Source organism: Mus musculus, chromosome 4 (genome assembly GCF_000001635.26).
Source record: "Mus musculus strain C57BL/6J chromosome 4, GRCm38.p6 C57BL/6J".
In the NCBI taxonomy this organism is placed as follows: domain Eukaryota; kingdom Metazoa; phylum Chordata; class Mammalia; order Rodentia; family Muridae; genus Mus; species Mus musculus.
Genome location: NC_000070.6, coordinates 96,913,949 through 96,925,740, shown reverse-complemented (window position 1 = coordinate 96,925,740; position 11,792 = coordinate 96,913,949). Strand labels below are relative to the sequence as shown.

Genomic DNA, 11,792 nt, shown 5'->3' with positions numbered 1-11,792 from the left:
CCAGGGCAGCCAGGGCTATACAGAGAAACCCTGTCTTGAAAAAAAAAAAAAAAAACAAAAAAAAGAAAAGAAAAAAAAAAAGAAAAATTACATCAAACTGAATTACCTTGAACAGGAGACAATTGAGGGATTAGTTGCAAATTAGACATATACAGCAGAGTAATGAAAATTTGGATGTCTAGCTAAGAGGCACAAAGGCTCAACAAAGGCAAAAGTAATGTTTGCACTTTACTGAAAAGTGGTGTGTGTGGTGTGGTGGTGGTGGTGGTGGTGGTGGTGCTGTGTGTGTGTGTGTGTGTGTGTGTGTGTATGTGCACGCGTGCGCACGCGCAAGCATGCCCATGCCTGCATTTGGACAACAGTGTATATGAAGAAAGAAAGATGGGGAATAGATTTTTAATATGGAAAACAACTAACAATTACATCTATAGGGTATGAGGAAATTGGGAGCGTTCTGTCTGCAAAAGTCCTCAGAATCACTCTGGTAAAGCAGGGAAAGGGATGCTGTAGCACACTTTCTGCATGAGACAGGTGACACATTCAGTCTTTTTACCACACAACCAGCCTGGGATATTAGAACAAGGAGCCTGGGGCACTCAGTCTGAAGCCATGTGCTCAATCTATTATCATTGTTGTTGTTATTATTAATATTATCATCATCATCATTACTATTAGTATTCTATTTAAAATCCAGTCATTGCTCCCCCTCCCAGCCACCACCACAGTTCCTTCTCCCGTTCCTCCTCCCTCACCCTGTCTCTGAGAAGATGCTTCCCCCACCCCCAGGCCTCCCACCTTCCTTTGGTTCAAGTCTCTCAAGGATTAGGCGCATCTTCACCCACTGAGTCCAGACCAGGCAGTCTTCTGCTAATATGTGTCAGGATCTGCTTGTGTATGCTGCCTGGTAGTTAGCTCAGTGTCTGGGAGCTCCTAGGGGTCTGGATCAATTGAGACTGTTGGTTTTCCTATGGGGTTGCGTTCCTCTTCAGCTTCTTCCATCCTTCCCTTAATTCAACCACGGGGATCTCCGACTTCATTTCAATGGTTGTATGTAAGTATCTGCATCTGTCTGAAGCAGCTGCTAGTTGTGCCTCTCAGAGGACAGCCATGCGAGGCTCCTGTATATTGCTTAACTTAAATGGCTAAGAATGCGGTTTGACTGGTGGGACTCATGCTAAATGGGCTTAAGATATGACCCTGACAGTTCTGGGAGACTTACCAGGAGGAAAGTCCTGGATAAGCCTTCCAGACAGCTTTCTCCACTCTCCCTTGCTCTTTAATGGTGCTTATTTTAAGTTTTCAGAATTCTGGGATTTATGATTACCTGAAGCTTATGTGGCAGTGAACAGCTAATTGCTTTTTTAAAGCAGAGATTCAGATTCCGTACTGTATCTATCCCTTCAGTCTGATGCCAACCCAAGTTACACAGGCCTTCTAGCTGCCTCTTCCCTCCTGCCAGGGTTAATGAATTTTACAGAATCAATTACACCAGAGCCTCTGACTTTGAATCCTGGTTTGGACTCATTTCCAGGTATAAGTCTCAGAAACATATTTAGATCATTTTAATGACACCGGTAATATCTGGAAGCAAATTTTAATCTAGTTAGGTGTGGATCTTTATGCTTCCAGTCCCGGAGTTTTAAGTAGGCTACAATTTTTAAAAAATAGAATAATTTGCACATTAGTAACAGCTGCAATGAATTTGTGGCACATTATATGTTTCTTTCATTTATTTAATAGCATGAGTTCATAAGCATACTCCAAAAAACAAAAACAAAAATACTTCATCATGATCACTAGGTGTTAGTAGGATCCCAACTCTTCATTGAAAGAGAAGCAAATAGGAGGAAATAGCAATTATATGGCTTGTAGTTTCTGTGCCAACCATATTTCAATGAATGACATCAGTGACAGTGTTTGGGATCAGAGAGTGAGCCATCTGAGGCATGCGTTCAACCACTGGCCACACTGAAGATTCTGGAACAACTTATTTTGAATAATAGTTTCAGTGAAAAAGTACAAGAGGCCTGAGAGAGTATCAGTCTTTTGTAATCCATTATGAGATGACCACTGGCATTAAGTCACATTTTCTGGGTGGGGGTGGGTACTTTGAGTATAGAGAAATTGGACTGAATACTTCTGAAACATTGCTAAACCATTGTAGCTCCTTATCTTCTGCTGTATAGCATATATCAAATACATACGTTTAGTGTATTGAATTTATTTCATAAAAAGATGTTGTTTCAGTTTTATGTAAATTTTGCAGTTCAAAGTTTATATAATAAATAGGCTTATGAACATGTTTTTTTTATTTTATATATTTTTTATTATGTATTTTCCTCAATTACATTTCCAATGCTATCCCAAAGCACCCTACCCACCCATTCCCACACTTTGGCCCTGGCGTTCCCCTGTACTGGGGCATATAAAGTTTGCGTGTCCAATTGGCCTCTCTTTCAAGTGATGGCCTATTAGGCCATCTTTTGATACATATGCAGCTAGAGTCAAGAGCTCTGGGGTACTGGTTAGTTCATGATGTTGCTGCACCTACAGGGTTGCAGATCTCTTTAGCTCCTTGGATACTTTCTCTAGCTCCTCCATTGGGGGCCCTGTGATCCATCCAATAGCTGACTGTGAGCATCCACTTATGTGTTTGCTAGGCCCCAGCCTAGTTTCACAAGAGACAGCTATATCAGGGTCCTTTCAGCAAATGCTTGCTAGTGTATGCAATGGTGTTATCATTTGGAGGCTAATTATGGGATGGATCCCTGGATATGGCAGTCTCTAGATGGTCCATCCTTTTGTCTCAGCTACCAAGAAACAAATTGGAACTTTGAAACCAGGAAGTTTTAGCCCCCAAATCAATTCCCTAAGAAGTTTCAGAATTATGTTGAAGTAAAAATAAAAGAACTAAAATATTTTAATGCCTTTGAATAATTTGCCTTTGAATGTATACCATATATATACTTAAGTGTCTACATGATCATGTTGCTGTGTTTATGTATTTGTCTGTGTTTCTATGTGTACATGTCTTAGTGTGTGTATATGTGTATTTACACATGTGTGTATGTATATGTATATATGTATATTTATGTGTGTGTATGAGTGTATTTGTCTGTGTATATGTGTATGTGTCTTGGTGTATCACTGCTATAGTGCACCTTTCCTTGTATCTTCCGTTTCTGATCCCTTCATTTTATACTTTGCCCTAAGCACCTAGTTTGTTTTAATTATTTTTGTGTATATTAAAATGAATTTATAATGTAATCTTGGGTCCAAAACATTACTTTAATTCATAGCATGATTCCATACACTATTTTCAGTTAGCTCTCTGCATCATACTCGTGGATCAAGATGTAAGATCTCAGCTAGTGCTCCAACACCATGCCTGCTTGCCTGCTTCCATGCAATCTGACATAATAGTCACGAACTTTAACCCTCTGAAGCTGCAAGCCCCACTGCCCCCCACACACTTTCTTTTCATCACTGCAATTGAAAATTAAGTCAGTCAGACAGAAGATGGGAACAGGGACTGGACTATTGTTATAATAGGCCTGGCAGAGCTGTTTTCGAGAGAAATGGAGAAGACTACAATTTTGGAATAGGAAAGCAGTTGAATACTGTATACAGGGCTTAACAACCCATCCTAGTAGAAGTTTGGAAGAAAGTGTTACTGCGATCAATATGAACTATGGAGGACAAGTTCAAGATGTTTCAAAGGGGAAAGTTATGCAAGTATTAGCAATGGGACTAGAGACCATTCTTTTAATATTTTGTCAAAGTACATAGCTACTTTCTATCCTCTAACTAAAACCTCCCTAGGGTTAAATCGAAACATAATGGAGTAATTTCTTTGGCAGAGATTTCAGACACCCTAATATTAACTCTCTTTTATGATTATTAATAATCTACCTTATTGCAGGCTTACAATTAAAAAAAAAGGCAAGTATAACAAAAATGAATGGAAAATGTATAGTTAGAGGAGAGAAACACACCAGGAAATTTAAGATTGAAGCCAAAGCTTAATGCTGAAAGAGAAAAAAAGAGTTTTAAACAGCCGGCTGCAAAAATGGAATAAGAGGAAGTGTACCCTCAGGGCTAGATCCCACACAACCTGCTTCCAAACAGGAAATGCCTGGTGAATTTTCTGCCCCTAAAAATGAACATTTATGCAAATGTGATTCAAGGAAGGGAGCAAGCTCCACCCCAGCCTGGCAGTAGAACTTGATGCTTTTTCTATTTGGTTCTAGCTTTAGAGTCATAGAGGACACAGGAGAAGGGGTTGTAGGATTTCCCTCCATGGTTGAGGAAAGTCACTAAGGTCTGAAATGTGGCAGAGGAATCTCTTCATGGAGGTCTTGAGAAACCATTGTGTGAAGCTGTGAAACTGAAGCCTAGATGGTGGAGATGCCAGAGCCATGGGATCTTAGGCAATGAGAACTGCAGAGAGAAGGAATGGAACCAGCCCAAGAAAGAGAAGTATGCTGCAGTCAGCAAAGCTAGCCAGGGTAAAGCCATGTAAGTCTTTTGACATCAGACATGATGCTACAGATTTGGAATATGTCCTGCTAGGTTTCAATATTTCTTTGGTCCCATATTTCCTCACTATACATCAAATCATCCATTTTCCAATGGTAAAGTTTATTCTCTGTCATTGTGTGCTGTGGTTATGTCTTTCCTTTTAGATTTTACAAGGGGCTACAATTAAGAGAGTCCCTTGAGTCTGAGAAAAGACTGTACTTTTGAAATTTTACACTGTGAGATAATATGCACTTGAACTGCTATTGTAACAGTGCCACAACCTGCTATGATAGCACAAAAATTCAGTGATTAGGCATCATTTTCCATCTGGACTATAAATTCTAACTAGATCCAAATTCAATATTTAGTAAGAAACAATTTCTTCTTTAATGAAAGAATACTATAGATAAGAGTCTGGTGTGGTGCATCCAGGGCATAAAATGTGAAACGATGATGTGTGGAAAAGGAAGCAGATAGAGTCCTTTCATTTCACTATCTTTGCCCATAGCCACATTTCCTTGTCCAAGTCTGGAGTACAGTTTGAAAATCACATGACTTGGGATTGCAGATATTGATCAGTCTTTAGGAGCATTTGCTGTAATTGCAGAGGACTACCGTTTGGTTTACAGCACCCACATTGGGCAGCTTAAGCTACCTGCAATTCCATGGGCAGCTTAAGCTACCTGCAACTCCACCTAAAGAGGGACTAACATCATCTTCTGCTGTTCATTGATACCCACATGCGTGAACACAGATATACATGCATAAACATAATTAAAATGTAAAATAAATATTAGAGAGAAGAACCATAGAAATAAGTGGTCTGTAAAGTTCCACTAGTCCAGACACTCACATGTGATTCACAGTGAATTGAACTGGCTACTTTCCTAAGCAGTATGCCCCCAATTCCAGCAGCTAGAGCACATATGTGTTGTTATTTATGCTTATTTTATAAAGATGGAAGTCAGTCAGCTTAGCTCTATATGCAATCTTATTAATGAAAAAATAATAGTATGCTGTGTTTGGCTTAGATGTAGAATTACAGTCCATTGTTGAGGGGAGCCAGGGCAAGAACTTGAGGCAGAAACTTAGGGGCAGGAACTGAAGCAAAAAACATGAGCAAAAAACATCTTTCTGTCTCAGTCTCTTAGTATCATCTACTTATGTATCTATGAATCTCTCTCTGTCGCTCTCTGTCTCTCTGTCTCTCTGTCTCTCTGTCTGTCTGTCTCTCTCTCTCTCTCTCTGGATAGTTCATCTACCTTCCCAGTAAATCTTAAGTCCACTTTCCTAAGCTCTCTTTTTCCAGCTTCTCTGAGTTGACAACTGAAGCTAGCATTTGAAATGGTGAAATCCTGAAAATGCAGTAATAAGAGATTATGGATTTTGACTTGCATCTATTTCGTTAGGTTGTACAAGACCATTTTATAATCAATACAAGTCAAACCCATTAGTATATAATTCTGCTTCCTTTTATGCTGCTGTCTTTGTAAGAGTTTCTTTCTTTTTTAAAAAAAGATTTATTTATTTATTTACATACTTTTATATAACTAAATTGTCATACTATATTCTGTAATATTTGTATTATTTGGAATTTTGGTCAGTAATGAAAGGAACTTTCTATGTTGTCAATGTTCACTATTTTTGGAATTCTAGAAATTGTGTAGAGGTATTTCAGGTTCACTGATGTTTAAATTTATTAATGATATATGATGTGAATAATTTTTAAATATATTTATTTGCCATCTGTATGTCTTCTGAGTTGAGTTGTCTCTTATTGTAGTTGGTCTATTTATAAATATTTATTTGTTGTATGTGTCTAGAGTATATGCATACTTTTATGTACAGGCATATATATTTGTCACTTGAAGAGTATAAACTTCATTTTTACCAAGTGTAGCTCATTAATTCTTTCTTTCATGGATCATAATGTGGGTATTTGTCTTTGCCCATTTCATGATAATATAACAGAATATTGTAATGTGTATTTTTAAAATATTAGAAATATATTGATTATAATTCTGGTGACAGAATATCAAGATTCTGGGGTCCTAGAAGAATATTTTGCTATGACACATGATTTAATCAAGTGTGTTGTGTCTAGCCTGTAGATTGTGATCTACCTGGGTTCTAGCCTGGAAAGGCATTTTGGAAACCTGGAAGAGAAGAGGGCCTGGGCTGCGCTAGATAAGGAAGGAACCAAGACAAAGCTCTCTGCTCAAGGTTCAATTTTTACTATTTCGGCACTCAGTTATAAAGGAAGGGGGAGGGGCCCAATTCCCGCCAAATAATCTTGGGATCCAGTAGCAGGGTAATCACGTGATGGCTTCGGAACTGCAAAGCGGCAGGTTCCAGCAGTAGGTGTGGCAGAAAGATTGAGCAGGAAGCTCCACCCCTGAGCAAGCAGGTTTCAGGCTGGGGGAGGGGAGTCTACACAAATGCATTTTAGTAATTTCCTCACATAGAATTTTATATATTTTGTTAAATTTTACCTACAAATTTTCCTTTTGAAGTGCTACTGAAAAATGAGAGCTTGATTTTAATTTCAAGTTCCACTTGTCCATTTTTGATACACAGTAACAAGATGGTTTTGTCTATAATAATCTTATCTCTTTGCCACTCTGCTATGGTCTCCAGTTATTTCTCATTCTTTTTTTTTTCATTTATTTGCATTTTCTATACAGAGACCCAGGTCATCTGCAGAGAAAGGTGGGTTTTATTCCTTCCTGATCATACTACATGTTATTTGTTTACTTGCTGTAATTGTTGTAATCTCAAGTTGGAACCCAGACCAACTCAAGATACTCTCAGAGACTCTCAAAGAGGAAGTTAGTTCTATGTCCTTGTCCAAGGGAAGATTTGAAAAGGTGCAGTCTATGGCTAGTGACAGGGCTTCCTGAAGTCAAGGTTGCAGTTTCGGGAACCTAACTCTTCCCCTGGAGCTGTGGTTATCAATCTTAAGATAGCTGTGTCTGAAGTATTCTGTGTTCTCTTTGTCAATATTGCTTAATTAGTCTTCTGCTTACTCTGTCTCATTTTCCCTTGTGAACAGTTTATATTATGCTTTATTTCTTAATAAACTTGCTTGGCATAAGACATAACTTGTTCAAGACCTCATGACCCCAACATTCTTGTCATTATTATTTCTGATCTCCTAGTCCTGCTCAGAAACGTGTCCCTGAGGAATAACCTTCTGTTCCAGGTCAATCCAAGACTTCTAGTGTATTGTGGGAAAGCTTTGGTGAAGAAGAACACAAGGCCGTGCCTTTGTTATTAGTCAGAAATATTTCAACTTTTCACTCTAAGTATGAAAATAACTGAGGAGAAATTTCTCTCTATTTTTTTATGATAGATAGGTTTTTGTTCAATGCCTTTCCTTCATCTACTGATACAATAATGTGGTTTTGTTCTTCATAACTCTGTTAGAGTGATGGGTATAATAATAATTCATTTTTGAATGCTGAATCAGATATATTTTCTTGCCTGTAATTAATACCACAACTTGTTTGGGTGCAATCCATTTTATGAAATTAGTGTTTCAACATGATCATATATTATTTGTGACTTTTGCATCTATATCCATATTGAATGCTTGTTGCACTTTGGATTCTTGGATTTTTCTTAATGTTGTGACCTGCCATTTACACTATAGTTATGATGGTCTCATAGAATGTGCTTTTCTATCCTGAAAGAGACAATACATACCTACTTCCTTAATTTTTCATTTAAATTCCCTCTCTCCCCTTCTTTATTCTTTTACAAATAAATATTCTTTCATTCATTCATTCACTTTACATCCCAATTGCTGTGCCCTCCAGGTCCCACTCTCATACAGTCCCTCCCCACACTCCATCCCATTCTCCTCTGAGAGTGTGGCAGCTTCCTCTGTGTATCTCCCTTGACCCTAACATCAAGTCTCTTCAGGTCTAGGAACATCTTCCACTGAGTCCAGGAAAGGCAACCCAGTTAGGGGGAGTATATTCCATAGACAGGCAACTGCAGTTGATCAGATTCATCTTGGTCAAGGGTCCTGAGAGAGGGCTGTTTGGGAACAGTGGAAGAAACAACTCAAAGTCAGTGATGGAGTGCAGCCTGATAGCTTTGTAGTTGACTCAAGATATTTCTTTGGGTATTTCATGGGTTTTCTGATCAAAATCAGATAACCTGCTGGACAAAATTATAAAAGAGCTGTAATAAATTTCTGGATAGCTTTGGGGTTTTCTGACCAAAGTTAGAAAATCTGCAAGAAAAATTCTAAAGTAGTTGTAATGGCCTTCTGGATAGCTCAGTTCTTACATTCCAAAGACCAGTATTTTATTTACATATAAATTCAGCCATTTACCCCAGGTTCCCTTTTGATTATCCCACAAAACAACACAAACAATAAGCTTTGCTGGGTGGGATCCTGCCCTGAGGTCACCACTCCCACCATTTTTGGACCTATACTTTGTCCCAGGCTGACCTTGAACTCAGAAGTCTGCCTGCTTTTGTAAACACAAAAAATAAGCTTAGCTGGGTATGATCCCACCCAGAAATCACAGCTCCCTTACCTTCTGGCTCTGCTTTAATACTTGAGCCATGAGTCATGTTTAACTCTTCCTTCCCCTTTATAGACTCCATAGTGCAGTTGCCTCTGTTCTTCCAGGTCCATGAATCCCCTCTTACAATTCATATTGTATCGTTATATTTTGCATAGTTAAGAAATCCTGTTTATTGTTGAACTCATGTTTTCAGAGCTCCTTTTCACAGTCTTAAAGGATATCCTAAAGGGTACAGCGTTACCTTTTTGCTGAGGAACATTAGACAGATACTCACTTCCTGGACTCATGCTGTTTCTAATTGTGATAGAGTCATTAACCTTGGCACAGAGAACAATCCATGAAACATGAAAAATGTTTACATTATTATGTAAACAAGCCTTTGACTTACAACTATCTTCTACACTAGAGGAACCTGAAGATCTACTGACCCTTATCTAGAGGCTGGAACTGAGTCATGGCCATTCCAGATTACAGCAAGAAAATAGCATTAGGGATAGCTCTGCTCCAGTTATGGGGACCCACATAAAGACTGAGTAGCACATTTGCTACATATGTGCTGCAGGCCTAGGTCCAGCTCATGTATAGTCTTTGATTGGTAGTTCAGTCTCACAGATTCCCCGAAGTGTACAGTTTCGTTGACTCTATTGGTCTTCCTGGGGAGCTCATATCCCCTTCAGAGCCCTCGTTTCTTCACCCAACACTTCCATTAGAGTCTCCCAGCTCCATCCAATGTTTGGCTCTGGGTCTCTGCATCTGTTTAAGTGAGATCCTTGGTGGAGCCTCTCAGAGGACAGTTATGGTAGGCTTTTGTCTGCAAGCATAACAATATTTATTAATAGTGTCAGAGACTAGCATTTGCCCATGGGATGGGTCTCAATTTGGGATGATTATTGGTTGACTATTCCTGCTGTCTCTGCTCCATTTATGGCTCTACATTTCCTGTAGAAAAGATAAATTTGAGACCAAAAGTTTTGTGGGTTGGTTGGTGTTCCTATCGCTCCACTGGTGTTCCTGCCTGACATCAGGAGGTAGACTCACTGCTGTGAGTCTCATCTAAGGTCACCCTCATTTATCCTTGGGAGTCTCCTCCTCCAAAGTCTCTGACACACCATTAAGATGCCTCCTACCTTACTACCCATGTTGCTGATTTCCTTTCATTCTCCTGGCCCTCTGTCCCTTTGACCCTCTTGCCCTCTTTCCTCTTTTCCCACATGTAATCACTAAGTCACCCTATTCCTCTCCCATTCCCCTCACTCACTCAGTTCCCTCCCTCCATCTGTCTCCTATAATTATCTTATTTCCCCTTGTAATTGATATTCAAGCATACCGTCCTTCTTCTTTAGCTTTTTTGGGTCTGTAGAGTGTAGTGTATGTATCCTTTACTTTATGAGTACTATCCATTTATAAGTGAGTACAAAATATACATGCAGGTTTTGGGTTTAGCTTACCTTATCCAGGATAATATTCTCAAGTTCCATCATTTGCCTACAAAATTCATGGCATCTTTATTTTTAATGGCTGAATAATATTCCATTGTGTAGATGTAACACATTTTTGTTATTCTTCATTTGAGAGGCATCTAGGTTGTTTCCAGTTTCTGGCTATTATGAATAAAGCTGCCATAAATATAGGTGAACAAATGTCCTTGTGTTATGATGGACCATCTTTTGGGTTTATGCCCAGGAGTGGAATGGCTGGGTGTTGAGATAGAAGTGTTCTCAGTTTTCAGAGAAACCACCAAGTTTATTTCCAAAATGGTTTGCACTCCCACCAGCAATGGAGGAGTGTTCCTTTTGTTCCACATCCTCACCAGCATGTGCTATCTCTTGAGGTTTTGTTCTTAGCCCTTCTGACAGGTGTGAGATAAGATCTCAGAGTAGGTTTAACTTGCATTTCCTTAATGACTAAGGACTTAGAACATTTCTTTAAGTGGATCTCAGACATTAGATATTCCTCTGAGAATTTTATGTTTAGCTCTGTACCCCATTTTTAAATTGGGTTGTTTGGGTTTTTGTTGTTGTCTAACTTCTTAAGTTCTTTATATATTTTGCATATTAACTCATCAAATATAAGGATGATAAAGATCCTTTCACAATCTGTAGGCTGTCAATTTTTTTCTATTTATAGTGTCCTTTCCTTTGCAGAAACATTTCAATTTCATGAGGTCCTATGTATCAATTGCTAATCTTAGATGATGAGCAGTTGGTATTATATTCATGAAGTTGTCCACTGGATAAATGAGTTCAAGGCTACTACTCACTTTCTGGTCTGTTAGATTTAGTGTATCCAGTTTTATATTGAGGTCTTTGATCTATTTGGATATGAGGTTTGTGCACAATGATAATTAAAGACATATTTGTATTTTTTCACATGCATATATCCAGTTAGACTAGCACCATTTCTCAAAGATGTTTTCCTTTCTCCATTGCATGCTTTTTGCCTTTATTAAAACTCAAGTGTTTATAGGTGTGTGGGTTTATTTCAGGATCTTTGATTCCAAATCTCTTGATCAACCTATATGTTCCTTTAGAAGTACTATGCAGTTCTTATTACTATTGCTCTCTAGGGCATCTTGAGGTTAGAGATGGTGATACCTCCAGATGTTCCAGATGTTCTTTTATTGTCCAGGATTGTTTTACATATCCTGGATTTTTGTTTTTCCATATTAAGTTGGCAATTGCTATTCTAAGGTCTGTAAAGAACTTTGTTGAAATTTTGATGGGAGTTGCA

The 11,792-nt window shown here is 38.6% G+C and overlaps 1 non-coding gene across 1 annotated transcript; it reads right to left on the bottom strand.

Annotated features, from left to right (window-relative positions):
• Positions 1–8,657: 8,657 nt before the first annotated feature.
• Positions 8,658–8,721, bottom strand: Gm27521. The gene has a single exon (XR_003955465.1). It is a non-coding gene; the product is annotated as a U7 small nuclear RNA (small nuclear RNA).
• Between the last annotated feature and the right edge of the window lie 3,071 nt (positions 8,722–11,792).